The following is a 20,274-nucleotide window of genomic DNA, read 5'->3' as shown; positions in this document are numbered from 1 at the left end:
ATGACATGTCAGGTTAATGACTGATGAACTGTCCAAATCCAAAAGGGATCAAATTGTTGCCAGCTGGGGAGAGTGCCTGAAATATAGGCATGAGGATGAGCAGCTTTTCTCCCTCAGCCAAGTCCTTAAAGTCTGATCCACAAACTCAGGGCTGGTCTACACTACGGGGGAAAATCAATATAAGATACGCAACTTCAGCTACGTGAATAATGTAGCTGAAGTCGAAGTATCTTATATCGAATTACTTACCGTCCTCACGGCGCGGGATTGACATCCACGGCTCCCCATGTCGACTCCGCTACCGCCATTCGCGTTGGTGGAGTTACGGAGTCGACATGAGCGCGTTCGGGGATCGATATATCGCGTCTAGATGATACGCGATATATCGATCCCCGAGAAATCGATTGCTACCCGCCGATATGATACCCTTAGAATGTTTCCAGCTCTTAAAACACAGATATTATAATATGCCTGTGGTGAATATAAGAGCATTTGCTATTAGTTTAACAAGCCATATCAGGAGCTACCAAATGCAGGAATAACTCAGGACATGGAATTTAGCAGTGTGTCAAGGGTCAAGAGGAACACAAGCACTTTCATACAATGCAGGGGTGAAAGTAACTTACAGGACTTACCGGTACTGCCGGAGTCCTGAGGGGGCGTGGCCTCATCCGAAAGAGGTGTGGCCTCTTAAGATTTAAAGGTCCTGGGGCACCAGCTGTGGCTGGGAGACCCAGGGCCTTTAAATCAACCAGGGGCTTCCAGCTGAAGAGGTGGCTGGGAGCCCCCCGGGGGGAGAGAACCCTGAGTTTTGCTGCACTGGAGCCGGGATTTAAAGGGCCCGGAGCCCCTGCCACTGAGGGGAGCCCCAAACCCTTTAAATCCTGGCTCCAACCCAGCCGCCAGAGCCGTGGCCGGGATTCAAAGGGCTCTGGGCTGCCCACAGCCGCAGGGAACTCTGAGCCCTTTAAATCCCAGCTGCGGCCGGGATTCAAAGGGCTCTGGGCTGCCCGCAGCCACGGGGAGCTCTGATCCCTTTAAATCCCGGCCCCTGCCTGGCCGCCGGAGCCGCGGCCAGGATTCAAGGGGCTCTGGGCTGCCCGCAGCTGTGGGGAGCTCTGAGCCCTTTAAATCCCAGCCCCAACCCGGCCGCCGGAGCCGTGGCCGGGATTGAAAGGGCTCTGGGCTGCCCGCCGCGGCGGGGAGCTCTGAGCCCTTTAAATCTCAGAGGCGGTCGGGATTTAAAGGGCTCTGCGCTGCTCGCAGCCGCAAGGAGCTCTGAGCCCTTTCAATCCCCGCCATGGAAGCCGGTGCGGTCCGGCACGGCGTACTGGCTCTTGCCGGTACGCCATACCGGACCGGACCGGCTTACTTTCACTTCTGATACAATGCCTTTTAATCAATCAGCTAAGACGGCAAAGGAATAGAAGATGGAAGTGGACTTTGAGATAGTAAATGCCTGATTTTATTTCAAAGGTTACTACCAGACAGAGTGGTCCTAAACCCAAAGATTCAGCTGGGTTATGCTCCCCAGAAGATAACGTGTCTCCAACAAGTTTATTCCCTCATCATACAACACCCTGTGACACCAACTTACCAGGGGGTGGGCAGGCCCACTGGCCTTTTTTCTGACGCCCACTGGGAAGAGAGTAATTCTACTCTCTTCCCAGTCCATGCACATCAGCTGCAGCCGAAGCCAGAAATTATAATCCTGTCACTGCTGCTCCACTGTGAATCATTACTACAGTGAGACTGAGGAATTATGCTGATAGCTGGTAAGTGGGAAACTGGCTGTTACCAAAGACTAGTGCAGATGTGTATGCTTATAGAGTCTGTATGAAGAAGAACCATGAATGTCTACTACACCTACTGTTGGAGTATGGGCTTAGGGATTGTCCTCAAATCCCTTTCACCAAAAAATACAAGTTTGGGGGAGAGAATGTTACAATGGGCCTACAATTTAGAATGGGGGGAAGTGGGTTAGACAGTCATTCCTTGAGGAGCCAGGAAGAGGAGGAGGCAGAGAATCACTATCACTAAAGATATTAGGGGAGCAAAAGGCCATCAGGTATATGCCTAAAACTGCTGCTAGAGGGGAATGGAGAAAGAGACTTATGAGTATATTTGGTAGAATGTGTAAGGTGCTCAGATATGACCATGACAAGTAATTTACAAATACAGAGGTTATGGCTACACTACAGTTTAAATCAACGTAAATTATGTTGCTGAGGGGTGTGAAAAAACAGTTACCTACCTTTTGTAACTGTTGTTCTTCGAGATGTGTTGCTCATGTCCATTCCATTCTAGGTGCGTGCATGCCCACATGCACAGTTGTTGCAGACTTTTGCCTTAGCAGTATCCGTAGGGCCAGCTGTGGCACCCCCTTGAGTGCCGCGCTCACACCGTGGTATATCAGGCACCACCTGCCCTACGCCCTCTCAGTTCCTTCTTGCTGACAACTTCAACAGAGAGGCAGGAGGGCAGGTAATGGAATGGACATAAGCAACACATCTCGAAGAACAACAGTTACGAAAGGTAGGTAACCGTTTTTTCTTCTTCAAGTGCTTGCTCATGTTGATTCCATTCTAGGTGACTCACAAGGAGTTTTTATGGAGTTGAGTTAGGAGTTCACCACTTGGCAGCTTGCAGTACTGATCTACTGAAGCCAGCATCATCCCGGGCCTGCTGGGTAAGCACATAGTGAGACGTGAAGGTATGGACCAATGACCAGGTGGCTACCTACAGAGGTCCTGGATAGTTACTTGGGCCAAGAAGGCTGCCAAAGAGGCCTGCGCCCTGGTAGAGTGGGCGGTGACGATCGCCAGGGGCGGCACTTTTGCTTGATTGTAGCAAAAGCGAATGCAGGCAGTGATCCAGGAGGAAATTCTCTGAGCAGAAACAGGTTGACCTTTTATCTTGTTGGCCACAGCGACAAATAATTGCATCGACTTGCGGAATGGCTTGGTTCTTTCAATGTAGAAGGCCAGAGCCCTCCTGACGTCCAGGGCATATAGCCTGCACTTCTCCTCTGACTTATGCAGCTTTGGAAAGAAGACCGGTAAAGTAAATGTCTTGGCTCGAATGAAACTGAGAGACCACCTTAGGAAGGAAGGCTGGGTGTGATCTTAGCTGGACCTTGTCCTTGTAGAAGATAGTATAAGGTAGCTCTAAGGTGAGCGCCCAAATCTGAGATACCTGGCGGGCCAACATGACCGCAACCATATGAAACTTCAACCTTTTGAGAGACTTGTTCAGGTGGCGCAGGTCCAGGTCTGAGGCCCCTTTTGCCTTCATAATGAGGAAGTAACAGGATTAAAACCCTCTTTCTTCCATGTCCTGTAGAACCCCTAGGCTCATGAGGTTTTCTATCTCCTGAACGAGGAGTTGCTCGTGAGAAGGGTCCCTGAAGAGGAACGGCAAAGGGAGATGGAAGCGTTGGTCAGCTACAAACTGCAGGGTATAGCCTGATGAGACCATGTCGAGACCCAACGGTCTGAGGTGATATGGGACCAGGCCGACCGGAAAGGGCAGAGGCGGTTGAGGAAGGTGGGGAGCAGTGACTGGGGTGTTCTCCTTGGGTGCACCCTCAAAATGACTGCTTCTGGCTACCATGATCCCTAGAAGGACAAGGCTGAGCAGGAGTACGAGATGACAACTGATGGCATAGCTTAAAACCCAGGTCCTTGTTCTTTTTTTTGTAGGAGCTGGAACAAGGGGTACCCCAAGACCTTGACAACGGCAGAGGCAGCGGGAGGTGGAACAGCTTCCTGGTCTGCTGAGGAGTATGAAGGCCTAAGGAGCGGAGGGTGGCCTGGGAATCTTTAAGGCTGTGGAATCAGTCAGATCCAAGAGGAGCCCCGTTCCCTCAAATGGGAGGTCCTGGAGGGTAGACTGCATCTCCTGGGACAGACCAGAGATCTGTAAACAGGGAGCTATGCCTCATGGCTTTGCAGAGGCGATTACCCTGGATGCCGAGTATGTGGCATCCCAGGCCATCTGGAGGACACCCCCGGCTACCCATTAGCCCTGCTCTATAAGAGCGGTGATGCTCTCTTTGAACTTTCCAACGGCGTCCCACAGGTTGAAATTGTATCTGCCAAGTAGGGCCTGATGGTTAGAGACCCTAAATTGGAGGCTCGTTGTGGAATAAATCTTTCTGCCAAATAAATCTAGTCTCTTGGCATCTTCATTTTTGGGGGTGCCGCTCGCCTGACCCTGCCTGGCCCTTTCGTTGACAGCAGACACAACCAGGGACCCAGCAGGAGGGTGTGTGTATTGGTATTCAAACTCCTTGTCAGGGACATGGCACTTCTTTTATGCGTTCTTAGATGTGGACGGAATGGAAGATTGGGTCTGCCACACCAACTTGGTGATCTTCAGGACCCCCAGGTGAACGGGCAATGCAACCCAGGCTGGGGAGGAGGAGGAAATGACACTGAAGCGCTCATCAGGCTCCTCAGCCAGCTCTTCGACCTCCAAGTTCAGGTTGGCTTCCACCCTTTTAAAGAGGGCTTGCTGCTCCCGGAAGTCATTGGGGGGGGGGGCTACCAGTTTGTGAGGGCCCCGCCATCGCCTCATCCAGGGACGATGAAGATGACTGCACCTCCAGAGGCTGGGGGGCATTCCCTTGCTGCGTCAGGGACTGCTCCATGGCCGCCAGGGTGTCCCTTGGGGTCACTGACACAGATTGTGCCCCTTGCTCTGATGCCAGTGCCAACCGTGCCAGGGGCAGCTTGCCCAATGCCACCTGGGAGGAGCGATGGGAGTACGGTGCCAGCATTACAGGCACCCTCCATGGGTTCCAGTATTGCCACTAGGCGGACCATGCTCCATTGCCACTACTCCTGACCCCATGCCAGTGCCGCAGGCGCCTTGGCAGGTTCCCGGCTGGGAGACGATTCGCCCCATACACAGGAAGGGCTAAACTGTCCCTCTGACCTGGACCTCTGTCCTTCTGGGGACCAGGGTGGGGCCATGAAATCCTGAGTCTAACAACTCTTGTCGGCGACTGGTATGGGGAGGGCAAGGGCTGGTCCCTGCCCAAAGAAAGGTAATGGAGCCCCAGCGACCGTTGCTGCGACCAGGAATGGCCTCGTGACTGAGGAGACTGATGCCTGGGCAACCTGCGAGGCGATGGTGACCAGCGCCTTGGCGATCTCTGGTGGAAGGACTGTCGGTACCAGGAATACGGGGATCAGCATCGCGACTCCTGAGTCCCATGTCTTGTAAGCGGAGACCATGGCGTCGAGGATCTAGGCCTCCTGGCTGGAGATCAGGGTTGTGGTACCAAAGTCCTTGGCCATGGTGAAGGGGAACAACGCCTGCAGTCCAGGGATGAGGACACTCCACTGCCTTTAGGGGCAGTCCCACTGCCGGCTTGGTCCACTGCGCTGGTATCTTGGTGGGATCCACCATGCAGCCAGGCATCTGCGGTGCCAGTCAGCCTAACTGTTCTTTGGCCGCCGGGCCCGCCTTGATCGCAGATGGCTCTGCAATGGGCCGGGACCCCCTACCGCTCCCTAGAGTCAGAGGTGGGTCCCTGGCTGGGCTAAGGGGCCCAACCACAGCGGTACCCCTGAGAGCCTCCATTGCGGGCACAAGGTCTAGCTCAGGTCCTTTGCCTAAAGTTCCCTTGCGCGGTACCTGCGGACTAGACAACTTAAGACCACTTCTTCGGTACCGGCGAGGGGAACAGTGCTGGGTGGAACCCGGTGCCAGCAGCGCACTGCGTGCCAACATCGAAGTACTGGGCGTGGAATCCGAGTGCGAGGGCTCCGATGCCGGGCACAGAGCAGCCTCCATGAGGAGGGCCCTTAATCGAATATCCTGCTCTTTTTGAGTTCGAGTACGAAAATTTTTGCAGATCCGGCACTTGTCTTTTCGATCGGACTCTCCCAGACACTTCATACAACTCTCGTGAGGGACGCTGATGGGCTTCAGCTGGCTGCACTCAGAACACGGCTTAAAACCTGGGGAGCAGGGCATGCCCCACTCCAGGACAAAGACCCAGCCAGGACTCTAACTACAGAACTACTACTAAAACACTTAGCAGCTAACTAATCACTGACTAAATAACAAAGGAGAACGATCTGGACAGTGAAGAGCCACTAATGCTCTTGCTAAGCAAGTCCAGGTGCTTCAACAAACTGTCACAGGTGGTAAGAAGAAACTAAGGGGGCGTAGGGCCAGCAGCACCTGATATACTGTGGCGTGAACATGGCACTCAAGAGGTGTCACAGCTGGCACTACAGACACCACTAAGACAAAATTCTCTGACAACTGTGCACGTGGGCGCGTACACACCTAGAATGGAATCGACATGAGCAATCACTCAAAGAAGAATTAGCTACCACCCCTGAATGACATAATGTATGCTGCCTTAAGCGCCAGTGAGAACAGCACTATGTCAATGGGAGAGCTTCTCCCACCAACATAACTACCGCCGCTCGTAGGTCTGGAGCAATTAAGCCGACGGGAGAGCTCTCTCCTCTCAGCTTAGAGTGTCTACACTAGAGAGCTTATAGCAGTGCAGCTGCACTGGTGCAACTGCGCAGCTGTAAGCTCCCTAGTGTAGCCATATCCAGAGATGAGCTAAAATAAACTAAAATTAAGGCACGTATAGCTACGGGAATGGATATTCTGGTCCTGTAAGAAGAAAGTGAGTCATGTTGAGGAGACAGTGAAGATGGGTTTGGATGGTATTCAGGGGTCTCACAATTAATTAAATAGTGCAACCCCTGAATCTAAATACAGCCCTCCTGGTCTGAGTCAGATAACACTCTTCCAGACATATCCCTTGTCCCCTCAAAATAATTAGCATCACTACCTGAAGTTTTCAGTTCTGGATAGTCATACAGAAGACAGAGGCAGGAAGATCACAGGGGATGTGAAGACCTTTTGCTCTGTTTGTCATCCAGCTATAGTCAACAAGCTTTCAGATGTACAAGGGATGTCAACAAGCAAAAACTTAAGTTCTCTTGCAAACTGTGAAAAAAGCAAAGCACTGAAATGTCCAGAGTTATGGACTCTAACTTTGAAGAGATGGAGTACCGTCTGCTTGTGTGGTTTAAGGATCTCAAATGAAGGTACTCCTGCCCTGAGAAGGCTAATGAAAGAAAAAAACAGGTAACTTGCTAGGCAAATATATGAGCTGCACTATAATTTTAAACTCTGGTTATCGTACTTCTGACCATAAAATTAAAATCATAGAGAACATAGACCAGCTTGGTTTTGTGCCTAAAATGAATATGTTACTATTATTATACTAAGCTTCTGCAGCACTTATCTTCATACTGCCTTACAAATATTAACAAAGTAATCTCACAATGCCCCATGTGAAGTACTATTATCCCCATACAGAGGAGAAACTGAAGCACAGAGAGCATCAGTATCAAAATTAAAACAGGTGTCTCTGGCACCCAGTTTTTGCTACTGACCACATTATTCACTAATCATAAAATAATGACCTATGTGCTATCAGGATTTACAATGCTGAACATCTGGCCATGCTAGCACAGAGGACTTAGGAGGCGATAGCCAAGATGTACAAACAAATGCAAAACAACTTGACATTTTTAATTTTTGCCAATGCAGCTGATTCCTATAGAGTAAAACGTTTTGGTGTTTAAACTACATTAACATGTCTGCCATTTCTTTATAATACAGTCACTGTGTAAACAGCTAGATGTCAGAAACCTTTTTTTAAAACTGATTAATGTAAGAAAAACTTTGCCCTCTTTTAAAGCTTACTTTGTCACCATGTTCCTGCTCGTCAAACTCATTTTGCCCACACAATAATCACACCTATGAAAAACATGAGGTGATGAAATTGCTGATTCTCCTTCTTCAAAACTGCATTCACCATACAGATCAAGTTGTAGTTTCTTCCCTGAAACATATCATTAAGAAAACATACTGCATAAACTTGTGGAACCATCACTCCTCATCAGTTATTCTGTGAAAGGTTCACTCTGGAAGATGTTGAGCACAGTTCAGCTTTTTATTTGAATGAGATGAGTTATGATAGTGTGGCAAAGTGTCAGGTGCACTTTTTATAAAAGGTATTTCTGAACAAGGAAATGAAGAAACAGAAACAACAAATGATACAGAAACCAGTGTGCAGGAGAGGGAATTGGAAAGGAGGGTTGAAAGACTCAGAATGACAGAAAACCTGCATGAGACGACTGGAAGCTGGCTTTGAGTTGATAAAAAGGTTCATACTAGTGAAACTATGACAGATGAGGAAAATTGTTCCAGTAATCACACAACCTAGTGAACCTGAGAGTGGGCAAACGAATAAACTAGGGGAAGTAAAGGAGCTAGCAAAATCAAAAATTGTAGCTATCCTTAGCTTGGAAACAACTCTTCTGTGCCTAGAATACAGAACATAAACTACAAAAAAGTCTATATACGTCTTTGCAGACAAAATCCCGAACACAGAAAGTGTGTGTGTGTGTGCGTGAGAGAGAGAGAGACTTTTTAAAAAGCACAACCACCAATTTTTTTTAAAAGGATCTCTATCAGCATTCACTGAGTTCTCAAAAAATTATTTTGATCTCAGAAACAGATCAAGTCTCAATTCCAGTAGAAACCACATCTCCCTCTCCATCTATGAACCACCAAAGACAGTTGTGGTCCTCTGAAACAGCACTGATCACAAGGCCAGAATGAATTGTGTAAAAGCTAGCAACAAAGTATTCTCATTCAAGGAGATCTGGCTGAGGAACAAACTGCCAGAGATTAGATTATTTCAGGGTCTGATCATCTTTAGGAAATATTGCAAAACCTTCCTAATTGAGAAAGCTTTTCCATCATAACCAGAAGACATTCTGTACATTAACTACATCTAATATCTAAAGGGAGAAGAAATTCCATAATGCCTGTAAAGGAACTTCACTAAGCAATCTATTTTACATGGAAGGCACTTAGGTTCCAAGGTGATGGGTGGCGCTACACCACTGATATAAGGAAACACAACCCAGCTGATATAAGGAAAATATGAGGGTCCCTGTAAATGCCTTTTATAGGCGAGAAAGACTTTCCTACTAGGAACACAAGTATTCCCTTCTCCAGGAGTGCAGCAGTGGACTCAGTGCTCTCCTATGAAAATAGGTGCAGGATTAGAGGAATTAGGGAGTGCACAATTCTGTGCGGAGCAGAGCCCAGCTCCATAGGGACTTCCTGTGCAAGGGAGCACACAGGGAAGTGAGAACAGTCTCTGCTACTATTCAGACCCTCCAGTCCTCCACCACTAGGACTGCAGAGGCTCTACTCTTGCTCCACAGCCTAAGAGGGAATATCCTTTTTCCCCTTTCTACCACAGGATTACTCAGACTTGGTGCTGCTGGGAGTGAGTTTGTTCCAAAATGAATGTTGTTCCACATCATCTTTATCCTTGTTAGCCTGTTTTAACTCAAAGTATAAGGTCAAGACTTCCATAATATCAATAAACTCTTTATTACCTTCATCTGGGCTGATGAAACTGCAAGAATTTCCCACAAATGCTTACGAACTGCTGGATGAATACAGGCCTGTGTCTACTAGACCGGGGTGCTAAACCTTTTTCTTTCTGACCCCTCCCCCTCCACATCCTAAAAGCATGCTATAATAACTCCATGGCCCAGCTGTGCCACAGCCACTGTTTTTCTGCATATAAAAGCCAGGGCCGGTGTCAGGGGATAGCAAGGACAGCAATTGCCTGGGGCCCCACACCACAGCGTGCACAGCAAAGCTAAATTGCTCAGGATTTGGCTTCAGCCCCAGGTGGTGAAGCTTGGGGCCCCAGGCTGCAGTCCCATATGGCAGGGCTTTGGAATTAGCGAGTCTAATGCCAGCCAAGCTGGGCCGACCTCCTGAAACCTGCTCACAGCCCCTTAGGGGGCTCCGGACCCCTGGTTGAGAACCCCTGTGCTAAACATCAGCCTCTACTATTTACCTTATTATGACAAAGCTGCAAAATGCTTCATCAACATTCAAAGCAATTATACTCGCATGTGGTTACTTACTGCTAAGTCTTATCTATTCCATATAATTTATCTATTCTACTTAAGAAGAATCTGTTTTTAAACTTATCTTGGGCTAACGAACAGATGGCTCTGAGAAGAAGGATAAAGGAGTTTGAGGCACAAGTCATGTTCTCCTCCATCCTCCCTACTGAAGGAAAAGGCTCGGGTAGGGACCATCCAATTGTGGAAGAAAATGCGTGATTTTGCAGGTCGTGTTGGAGAGAAGGCTTTGGATTCTTCAACCATGGGATGTTGTCCAGGAAGAAGGATTGCTAGGAAGAGATAGGATCCACCTAACAAAGAGAGGGAAGAGCATCTTCGCAGGCAGGCTTGCTAACCTAGTGAGGAGGGCTTTAAACTAGGTTCGCCGGGGGATGAAGACCTAAGCCCTGAGGTAAGTGGGGAAGTGGGATACCAGGAGAAAACACAAGGAGGAGGGTGCAACAGGGGAGGCCTCCTGATTCATACTGAGAAAGCAGGGCAGTCAGCTAGTTATCTTAGGTGCCTGTACACGAACGCAAGAAGCCTGGGAAACAAGCAGGAAGAATTGGAAGTCATGAAACTATGATGTAATTGGAATAACAGACTTGGTGGTGTAACTCACATGACTGGAGAACTATTATGGATGGGTATAAACTGTTCAGGAAGGATAGGCGGGGGAGAAAAGAGGGAGGAGTTGCAGTGTATGTAAGAGAGCAGTATGGTTGCTCAGAGCTCCAGTATGGAACTGGAGAAAAACCTTCTGAGAATCTTTGAGTTAAGTTTAGCGACAAGAGCAACCAGGGTGATGTTATGGTAGGCATCTGCTATAGACCACCAAACCAGGAGGATGGGGTAGATGAGGCTTTCTTAGGACAACTAACTGAAGTTTCCAGATCACAAACTCTGGTTCTCATGTGTGACTTTAATCACCCTGACATCAGCTGGGGAAGCAATACAGCAGTGCACAAACAATCCAGGAAGATTTGGAGAGTGTTGGGGACAACGTCCTGGTGCAAGTGCTGGAGGAACCAACTAGGGGCCATGCTCCTCTTCATCTGCTGCTCACAAACAGGGAAGAATTGGTAGGGAAAGTAGAAGTAGGTGACCACCTAGGCTGCAGTGATCATGAGATGGTCGAGTTCAGGATCCTGACAAAAGGGAAAATGGAGAGCGGCAGAATACAGACCCTGGATTTCCCTCAGGAAACTGATGGGCAGGATCCCCTGGGAGGCTAATATGAGGGGGGAAGGAGTCCAGGAGAGCTGGCTGTATTTTAAAGAAGCCTTATTGAGGGCACAGGAACAAACCATCCCAATGTGCAGAAAGAATAGTAAATATGGCAGGTAACCAGCTTGGCTTAACGGAGAAATCTTCTGTGAGCTTAAACACAAAAAGGAAGCTTACAAGAAGTAGAAACTTGGACAGATGACTAGGGAGGAGTATTAAAATATTGCTCAAGCATGCTGGGGTGTAATCAGGAAGGCCAAAGCACAATTAGAGTTGCAGCTAGCAAGGGATGTGAAGGGTAACAAAGAAGGGTTTCTATGTTAGCAACAAGAAGAAGGTCAGGGAAAGTTTGGGAGCCTTACTGAATGGGGGAGGCAACCTAGTGACAGATGATGTGGAAAAAGCTGAAGTACTCAGTGCTTTTGATTGCCTCCATCTTCACAGACAAGGTCACCTCCCAGACTGCTGCACTGGACAGCACAGTCTGGGGAGGAGGTGAGCAGCCCTCAGTGGTGAAAGAACAGGTTGAAGACTATTTAAAAAAGCTGAACGTGCACAAGTCTATGGGGATGGATCTAATGCATCCTAGGGTGTTGAGAGAGTTGGCTGATGTGATTGCAGAACCACTGGCTACTATCTTTGAAAACTCGTGGCAATCAGGGGACGTCTCCGATGGTTGAAAAAAGGCACATATAGTGCCCATCTTAAAAAAGGGAAGAAGGAGAATCCAGGGAACTACAAACCAGTCAGCCTCACCTCAGTCCTTGGAAAAATCATGGAGAAGGTCCTCAAGAAATCCATTTAGAAGCACTTGCAGGAGAGGAAGGTGATCAGGAACAACCAACATGGATTCACCATGGGCAAGTCATGCCTGACCAACCTGATTGCCTTCTATGATGTGATAACTGGCTCTGTGTATATGGGGGAAATGGTAGATGTGATATATCTTGATTTTAGCAAAGCTTTTGATAGATTTTCCCACAGTATTCTTGCCAGCAAGTTAAAAAAGTATGTATTGGATGAATGGACTATAAGGTGGATAGAAAGCTGGCTAAATCGTTGGACTCAATGGGCAGTGATCAACGGCTCGACGTCTACTTGGTAGCCGGTATCAAGCTGAGTGCCCCAGGGGTCGGTCCTGGGGCTTGTTTTGTTCAACATCTTCATTAATGATCTAGATTAAATAAAATAAATTAAATAATTGGAGATATACCCATCTCCTAGAACTGGAAGAGACCTTGAAAGATCATCAAGTCCAGCCCCCTGCCTTCACTAGACAGGACCAAGTACTGATTTTGCCCCAGATCCCTAAGTGGCCCCCCTCAAGGATTGAACTCAGAACCCTGGGTTTAGCAGGCCAATGCTCAAACCACTGAGCTATCCCTCCCCAAATGAAATCTGATTATGTTCAACAAGGACAAGTGCAGATTCTTGCACTTAAGACGGAAGAATCCCATGCACTACTACAGGCTGGGGAACGACTGGCTAAGCGGCAGTTCTGCAGAAAAGGACCTGGGAATTACAGTGGATGAGAAGCTGGATAGGAGTCAACAGTGTGCCCTTGTTGCCAAGAAGGCTAATGGCATATTGGGCTGCATTAGTAGGAGCATTGCCAGCAGATCGAGGGAAGTGATTATTCCCCTCTATTTGGCACTGATGAGGTCACATCTGGAGTATTGCATCCAGTTTTGGGGCCCCCCACTATAGAAAAGATGTGGACAAATTGGAGAGAGTCCAGCGGAGGACAATTAAAATGATTAGGGGGCTGGGTCACATGACTTATGAGGAGAGGCTATGGGAACTCGGGTTATTTAGTCTGCAGAAGAGAAGTGTCAGGGGGGATTTGATAGCAGCCTTCAACTACCTGAAGGGGGGTTCCAAAGAGGATGGAGCTAGGCTGTTCTCAGTGGTAGCAGATGACAGAACAAGGAGCAATGGTCTCAAGTTGCAGTGGGGGATATTAGGAAAAACTATTTCACTAGGCGGGTGGTAAAGCACTGGAATGGGTTACCTAGGGAAGGGTGGAATCTCTATCCTTAGAGGTTTTTAAGGCCTGGCTGGACAAAGCCGTGGCTGGGATGATTTAGTTGGGGATGGTCCTGCTTTGAGCAGGGGGTTGGACTAACTGACCTCCTGAGGTCTCTTCCAACCCTAATTTTCTATTATTCTAACCTCCAAAGGGTCTGTGACTTTTCTAAGTCTTCTCTCTCTTCCTCCCTCAGACATCCTACCTGCGAAACAGAAGATATTCATAATACTAAATCAAGACGAAATAACCAGATCTGAGAATCACATGGAACTCTTCATGTAGAAGTCTTTTGAAAACAACATAAACAGAGGGACTTCTTCCTACTTAATGAGAAATATCAACTCTAAGGATGTCAATTTTCCTTTTAGCAAACATTTCAACAAATTCTCTGTCAGTATCAAAATACAGTATATCACAACTGGAGGAGCCAGAGGGTGCTGGTGTACACTACCTCTGTCTGTAGAAAAGGGCCTCAATGCCACATACCAACTCATTGCACACACAGCTAGCGGAGACTGGTGTAGGTGGAGCTCACATTTCTTTTGGAGAACTGCAACAAAACCATTGCATATTTTAACCCTGAATGACTTAACAGTGTCTGCTTAAATACATGAAAAGTATTAAAAAGCGTAATTCATCTTTCTTGCAGACCCATGGAATCACCTGTGACTTCTGTTTGTACCCAGACATCTTTAATCAAAAAGGGGATTTGAAATAGATTAAATTCTTCTCTACATTCTCCCACATGTTTATATCACACTGAACTGCTCAAAGGATTATTTTAATATGCATAGTGGATCAGTGACCAGAGACAAAATGGCTTCTGATCATGTTAGCCGAATCCTCTGCAAAACAAAATGTAAGATGCTACTCTGTACTGACCTAAAAGAACAGGAGTACTTAGAGACTAACAAATTTATTTGAGCATAAGCTTTAGTTTCCCTGAAGTTAAAACAGTGCCTCTTGTGTCTATCACTTTACCAAAAATATCTTCCATTTAAAATTGAACATAGTGACTATATCAATAAGAAACAGTAGGTCCAGAAATTAAAGCAAGCAATGTCTGTTTGTTTTAATACATTTCAAATATTCTTGAATTTTCATGACAAAGCTCCGCTTTGGAACACTTTATTGATTTTATGCAAATCCATGTAAATAAGAATTGCTATATTTTAGGATCAAAGTTGTTTCTAGTCTGAAGGCTAGGAAAGAAACTACAGAGGAGCATAACCCACAATGTTCTTACCAACATTAATAATAGCCAAGAGTAAAGACACAATTGGAAGGTGTGGAGGGCCTGATTCTCTTCTCATTACTCTGGGGATTACACTGATTTCAGTGGAAGCTGCTCCTGATTTACAATGGCATCCATGAGAGGAAAATTAAACTCATCTAATTCAAAAAGAATTTGAAGCTTGTTCTCCCCTCCTACTATTATAAAAAAAATCACTTATAATACCTAAAAATAAGACTGAAAAGAAGAACCTTTAATCTGTAATTCTGAACACTTCTGAAGATTTTTGTATGAAAGACCAATACAAAGGTAAGAAGCAGGTTTCATCTACAATATATGGTATGAACTTTTATTTGCTGTAAGATTAAAGATGGAACCATATCCAAACACTCCTAAACATCTTTCAATCCAGAACCTTCATCTGGGATTTGGTATCCAACACAAAATGAAAATTCATAGAGCAGGTTCATGCTTCCAGGTTCCAAAATCGCCCCACTTCCCGTTCCAATCAAATCCACATTCTGCTCCCCTGCCTCCCACAACAAAGATGGTCTTGTCTTCTTCTCCATTTCTCCTTCTGATCAGCCCAGATTCCAGCCCCACCCTTTATTTATTATTCATCTATCATCAAGACTCTTCAGCAAGTGGAGCCCTCTATTTGCAGTCTTGCTATAGAATTCAGATTTTTATCCTTTTACACTTGGTTCTGGTTCCAGGCATGAACATCCCCTATCTTGATCCATCTCCGTTCTCTTCCACAAAACTCCCACAGACTTCCTTTGGAGCAGGATTGGTGAATGCATTTAAAGTCCCACTGAAATTAGAAAGATATTACAAACTCCTCTTTCATCTCTCTCCGTAATGTATGTATGTATTCAATTTTGGCACAGGAGCCAAGAAGTAAAGCATTTTAATAAGCAGACTGAGCCTGTTGTAGCCAAAAACTATTCCTTAATTAATTCAGTTTTAATTTGTTTACCTGAAATCAAAATGGTTTGTAATTCAGCCAGGATTTAGATCCAATGGTTGCTGTTACAATTTGCAATCAACAATAAAAGTTACAGTGATTCAAACTAACAAGTTAGGGCCAAAACTGAAGCTGTTTATTATAGGCATGGCCCGGTAGCATGACCTATTATTAAGGATGCCTGCCACTTCCCATGATAAGACCCTGTTTTCAGTTGCTTACAATTTTGCAAAAAATTTAACTGCTTGAGCTACTGAGATTTTCCATACTGGTTGTCTGCCTCCGGCTGAATTTTTTTTCCCCAAAAATATTAAGTCAAAATGCTCCAGCTGTTTCCAAGAACAAGGATAGGGGGAAATCCATTGTTTTGCCAATGTTAAAAATTCTTGAGACCTTTTCTTTGAAAAGCATTTTAGCTGCTATGTTTTTTCTTTGACTCAAGATCTCTACCACCTCACCTTTTCTTTCTCATCTTTCCATTTCTCCCTCAACTCTAGGTTTCCCCTCTCACTTCCCCTAAGATCTATACTCTTCTTTCTCTTTTCTCTATATCCTTCTCCAATCTTCCTCTTCTCCCCAGAGTCCTCCAGTTCCCCCAGCCCCATTCTCTCCTTCTTCTCAGGGCCCTCTCTATCTGAGTTTTGCCATTGGTTATAATGAGGCAACTCCAACTAGCATTAGTTGTGTGCATGGACCAAAGATCATTTATGACCACAGTTTGACTTTTAATCTCTGTTTAGCTGTTGAAAGACAAAAAGCAATACTAAAAGTGAATGACCATTATACCAACAATTCCCAAGACGGTTCTGTCACGGATCCATGGGATCTGTGCTATGCCCCAGCTTTTAAACAGTTACTCAGATGAACCCCTTCAGTTTGCCAGACCCTCTAGATGTTCCACTCTGCCTTAAGAGTAGGTAACGTGGCCTCAACACCTCCGAGACTGAACCGCAGGGCTCCAGCACTCCTGTTCCACACTGTGAGCTCTACCCAGCAATTCCAATGGAGACAGACTTCTGGTCAGAAACTTTTATACTCCTCAAGGACTAGTGTAGCTCAGCAAGTGAAGTGACACCAGAGAGTCTTTTCAAAACAGAGTAGGGTTTATTAGTCAACTGGAACACAGCATTAGAAAGTCCTTAGGTTAGCATAGAGAAATAAAGGTTAAGACATAGTCCATTCTGGCCAAGACAACGTTTCACCCTGCCAAGCTGCCATAGAATCCATTTTGGCTCTCTCCCCCTGCATGGACGGTGGGTAATGGAGGCTGGGGGAGGCTAAGCCTCCCTAAACCTCCACTAATGCTTGCCACTGCAGCTCCGGGGCTGGGCTGTGGCGAAGCTCAGTGCTCCTCTGGGTGGCCCAAGCTGAGGGCTCGGCGCCAGCTGGTTGGGCTGCTCCAGGTGCCAGCAGGTGAGAGTGGAGTGGGGGCGGGGTCTCAGGTAGAAGAGGCAGGGCAGGGGGCTAGCCTCACCAAAGGGGGGGGGTGCATGCAGCACCCATGTCCCCCTGTCTCTGTCAGTCCAAGGTGAGAGCTGCTCTGTCTCTCCCAAAAGCTAACTTTTCCCAGTCACATGTCACCCTTTGGTCCACTGTCCAAAACCTGCATATGTATGTTGAGTTCACATGTTCTGCCTGCCAGAGAGTTCCATGGATAAGTGTCAACTGTTCAGTCATTGCGGCTCCCATTATCTTTGCAGATCCTTGATTCTTATGGGTCAGTTTCAGCCAGTCCTTTAAGGGCCCATAAATTACTCCCCAGACAGTGACCAACACCTCATATTTCCTGCTCTGGCCCATGAAAAGCTTTTTAACCCTTTTACACCCACTGGAGAGCAATGCAAAGTATAGAGGAAAACTGAGGCACACACAGGAATCAAAAATATTCTAGAAAATTTCTACTCTGTCACAGGTTATAAAGAGATTCAGTATTTCCAGTGATGTCACTAAACATCTGAGTCTTTATACCACATAATGAACTATCACAACAGAATACATTCAGTTGTGAGGCATATACCAGAGCTATGGTAGTAGGGCAATATTTGCATAATCAAATTGACTCTAAGGATCCGTTTTAGAATTGACCTAACAGTGCTACTCATTGTTGAAAACCAAAGATGTCCATACTGATATAACAATATGTCACTTTATCCTTTGCCACAAATAATACCCTCAGCATGATTCAGATATCTAAATGCAAATATTTGCTCTCATATCATATAGTTTCTGAGGTCCATAAACTCATGATTGGATTACGCCGCTCCATTAATGCAGTATTCCATCTGTGAAAGATAATCTAGATTTCATATCCTCCATTCTCTGTAACTTTTTAAGAACATCGTGTTAGAGAATACATCAGAATGGAAGATGCTTATAAAGAATGATGCAATAAGATTGTTTCAGGTAAACTGTATGGTTGACTACATTTATTTTGCACTCTGAATACACAGAGTCGGGTTATGAAAAGAACTAATCATTTTTCTTTATGGGTGAGGCTCACACAAATGGAGAGGGCTGTCATATCCTTCACAATTTAGTGGCCCCAGGATCTCATGCAAGTGGCATAAAGGGGCTGTGGATACTATTTTACTCAATAGACAATAAAAGAGAATGGATCCATATATTAGCATTGCAGCATGATTCTGTATTGAAGAGTGGATTTAATCTTCCCAGCCACTTCAAATTCTGCCCACATAGGGCCAAACTCCATTGACAAATGATTAAATGGAGGTATGTGAATTTACACCAGCTGAGAAACTAGTCATCAAACCACAAATACTTTGTCTTTTATGCAGATGTAGGGAATTTTAGTGCAGAGTAGTAACTTATTAATTGACTCCAGTGACTGTTGACTGGGAGACTCATTTTGAATTTTATGAATTAGTAAATGAAACAGATACGGTTACAAAAGCTGCACACTAATATTAAAATATTTCCTTAGAGGTAGGAAGAAGCCAGTAACCCTGTGTGAATTATAAAGTTTGCAGATTGGAGAAGTTTTACTCTATATTGCATTTTGTAGTATTTTTTTATGAATGCCAAAGAGTTGTTAAGAACTTGAATCATCTTTACTTTTCATAACAAATGAAGCCTCAGATTTCTCTCCTAAGAAATGCTAATGTGGGCTATCAAATATTATTTATCAGAGCATATCTACTCTATTATTAACTATCTTACTGTTGTAACAGTGAACAGCTGAACACTGGTTATTATCTGAATAATGCTGAAATTCCAGTGCCCCAACAGAATCCTAAACCACATTAATTGATGGAGAATTCTGAAAATATGGGCAAAGGTCATATAAACTTTGTTGAGGATTCTCCTTTAATTAATGGAGACTGAGTAGCACATTGATTCTTTTTCTGGTAATGCTATTCACAGTCTCTGAGATGGTAAATGCTAATGAAAATATAACAATGACAAAGACACACACTGAGTATCTGAAAACTATGTCAAAGACATATAATGGCCCAAACTCCAGATTTACTCTGATGAAAAGTAACCGGATGGCCTGATACAGCAAAACACTTAAGCACAACCCTAACTTGAAATGGGACTACTTATATGCTTAAAAGTAAGCATGTATTAAGTGTTTCACTGGATCAGGACAAATAGCAATTTGGGGGGAGGGATAGCTCAGTGGTTTCAGCATTGGCCTGCTAAACCCAGGAATTGTGAATTCAATCCTTGAGATGGCCACTTAGGGATCTGGGGCAAAAATCAGTACTTGGTCCTGCTAGTGAAGGCAGGGGGCTGGACTCGATGACTTTTCAAGGTCCCTTCCAGTTCTAGGAGATTGGCATATCTCCAATTATTAATTAATTTATTAATTAATAGCAGAATTTGGTCAACTGAGTTCAGTGCTTCCCTCAGTTACTGCTGTTTAACTTACGTGAAATGAGTGAGGTGACATAGGTGTGACTGATGGCAGAATTTGGCCAGTACTAGGAAAGTTAGGCTCAGTTCTTCCAATTGCACCTATGCAACCCCATTAACTTCTAGAGTCTTGTGGGGGATAGGGGAGAGAAACATGTAAATATGTAATTCTTTCTACATCCAACTTCCATTAAAATACCAGGATATATACCTTCACATTCTTAAAACCATCTTTACCAAACAAAGACACTCTATCAAAGAAGCAGCTCACATCATGGAATGGGTCACCCAAATACCTGGAGAGAGATCTTGCTTTAATATAGAAATAAAAACCCCTCTGACCACAAACCTAGCACCCCACACTGGAACCCATACAGGGAATCAAACAACTACAATTCCATATTCGATGGGAATCCCAGCCTGAAAGAAATCTTGCCTGAACCCTTTTTCCAGCTGTCAAACAATCCCCCGGCCTCTCCAAGCTCATCATCAGAGGAAAGCTCCCCACAGACCAGGACACACCAACTCAAAGCGGCACCAGTCCCTGCCAGAACAACAGATATAAATCCTGCAGACCTATCACCACTGCTACTATGCCCCGCACAACACACCTTTCAAGATCCCTGGATTCTACACAACATGTAGTATACCTCATCCAGTGCACTAAATGCCCCAATAACAACTATGTGGGTGAAACCAGACAATCACTGTGCTCTCGGAAAATAATAAAAGGCAAAAGCACTCATCGTCTATGCATGAATGCTTTCACAAAGTGATCATTTTATATCTGACCTATCAGTCCTCACCCTCAAAAGAAACCTGCACAACACTTTAAAAAGACGAGCCTGGGATCTTAAATTCATAACTCTGCTAGTCACTAAAAATCATGGACTGATCAGAGACACTGGATTTATGGCTTATTACAACAATCTGTAACCCTCTCTTTTTGTCCTAT

General features: G+C 45.5%; 1 protein-coding gene across 2 annotated transcripts in view; it reads right to left on the bottom strand.

The window, feature by feature from the left end:
• The window catches only part of PARP8 (poly(ADP-ribose) polymerase family member 8), a 161,352-nt gene that overhangs the window by 119,833 nt on the left and 21,245 nt on the right, over window positions 1-20,274 (bottom strand). The window lies entirely within an intron of this gene.

The sequence above is a fragment of the Mauremys reevesii genome, linkage group 6 (assembly GCF_016161935.1).
Source record: "Mauremys reevesii isolate NIE-2019 linkage group 6, ASM1616193v1, whole genome shotgun sequence".
Classification (NCBI taxonomy): domain Eukaryota; kingdom Metazoa; phylum Chordata; order Testudines; family Geoemydidae; genus Mauremys; species Mauremys reevesii.
This window is presented reverse-complemented; position numbering and strand designations above follow the sequence as displayed.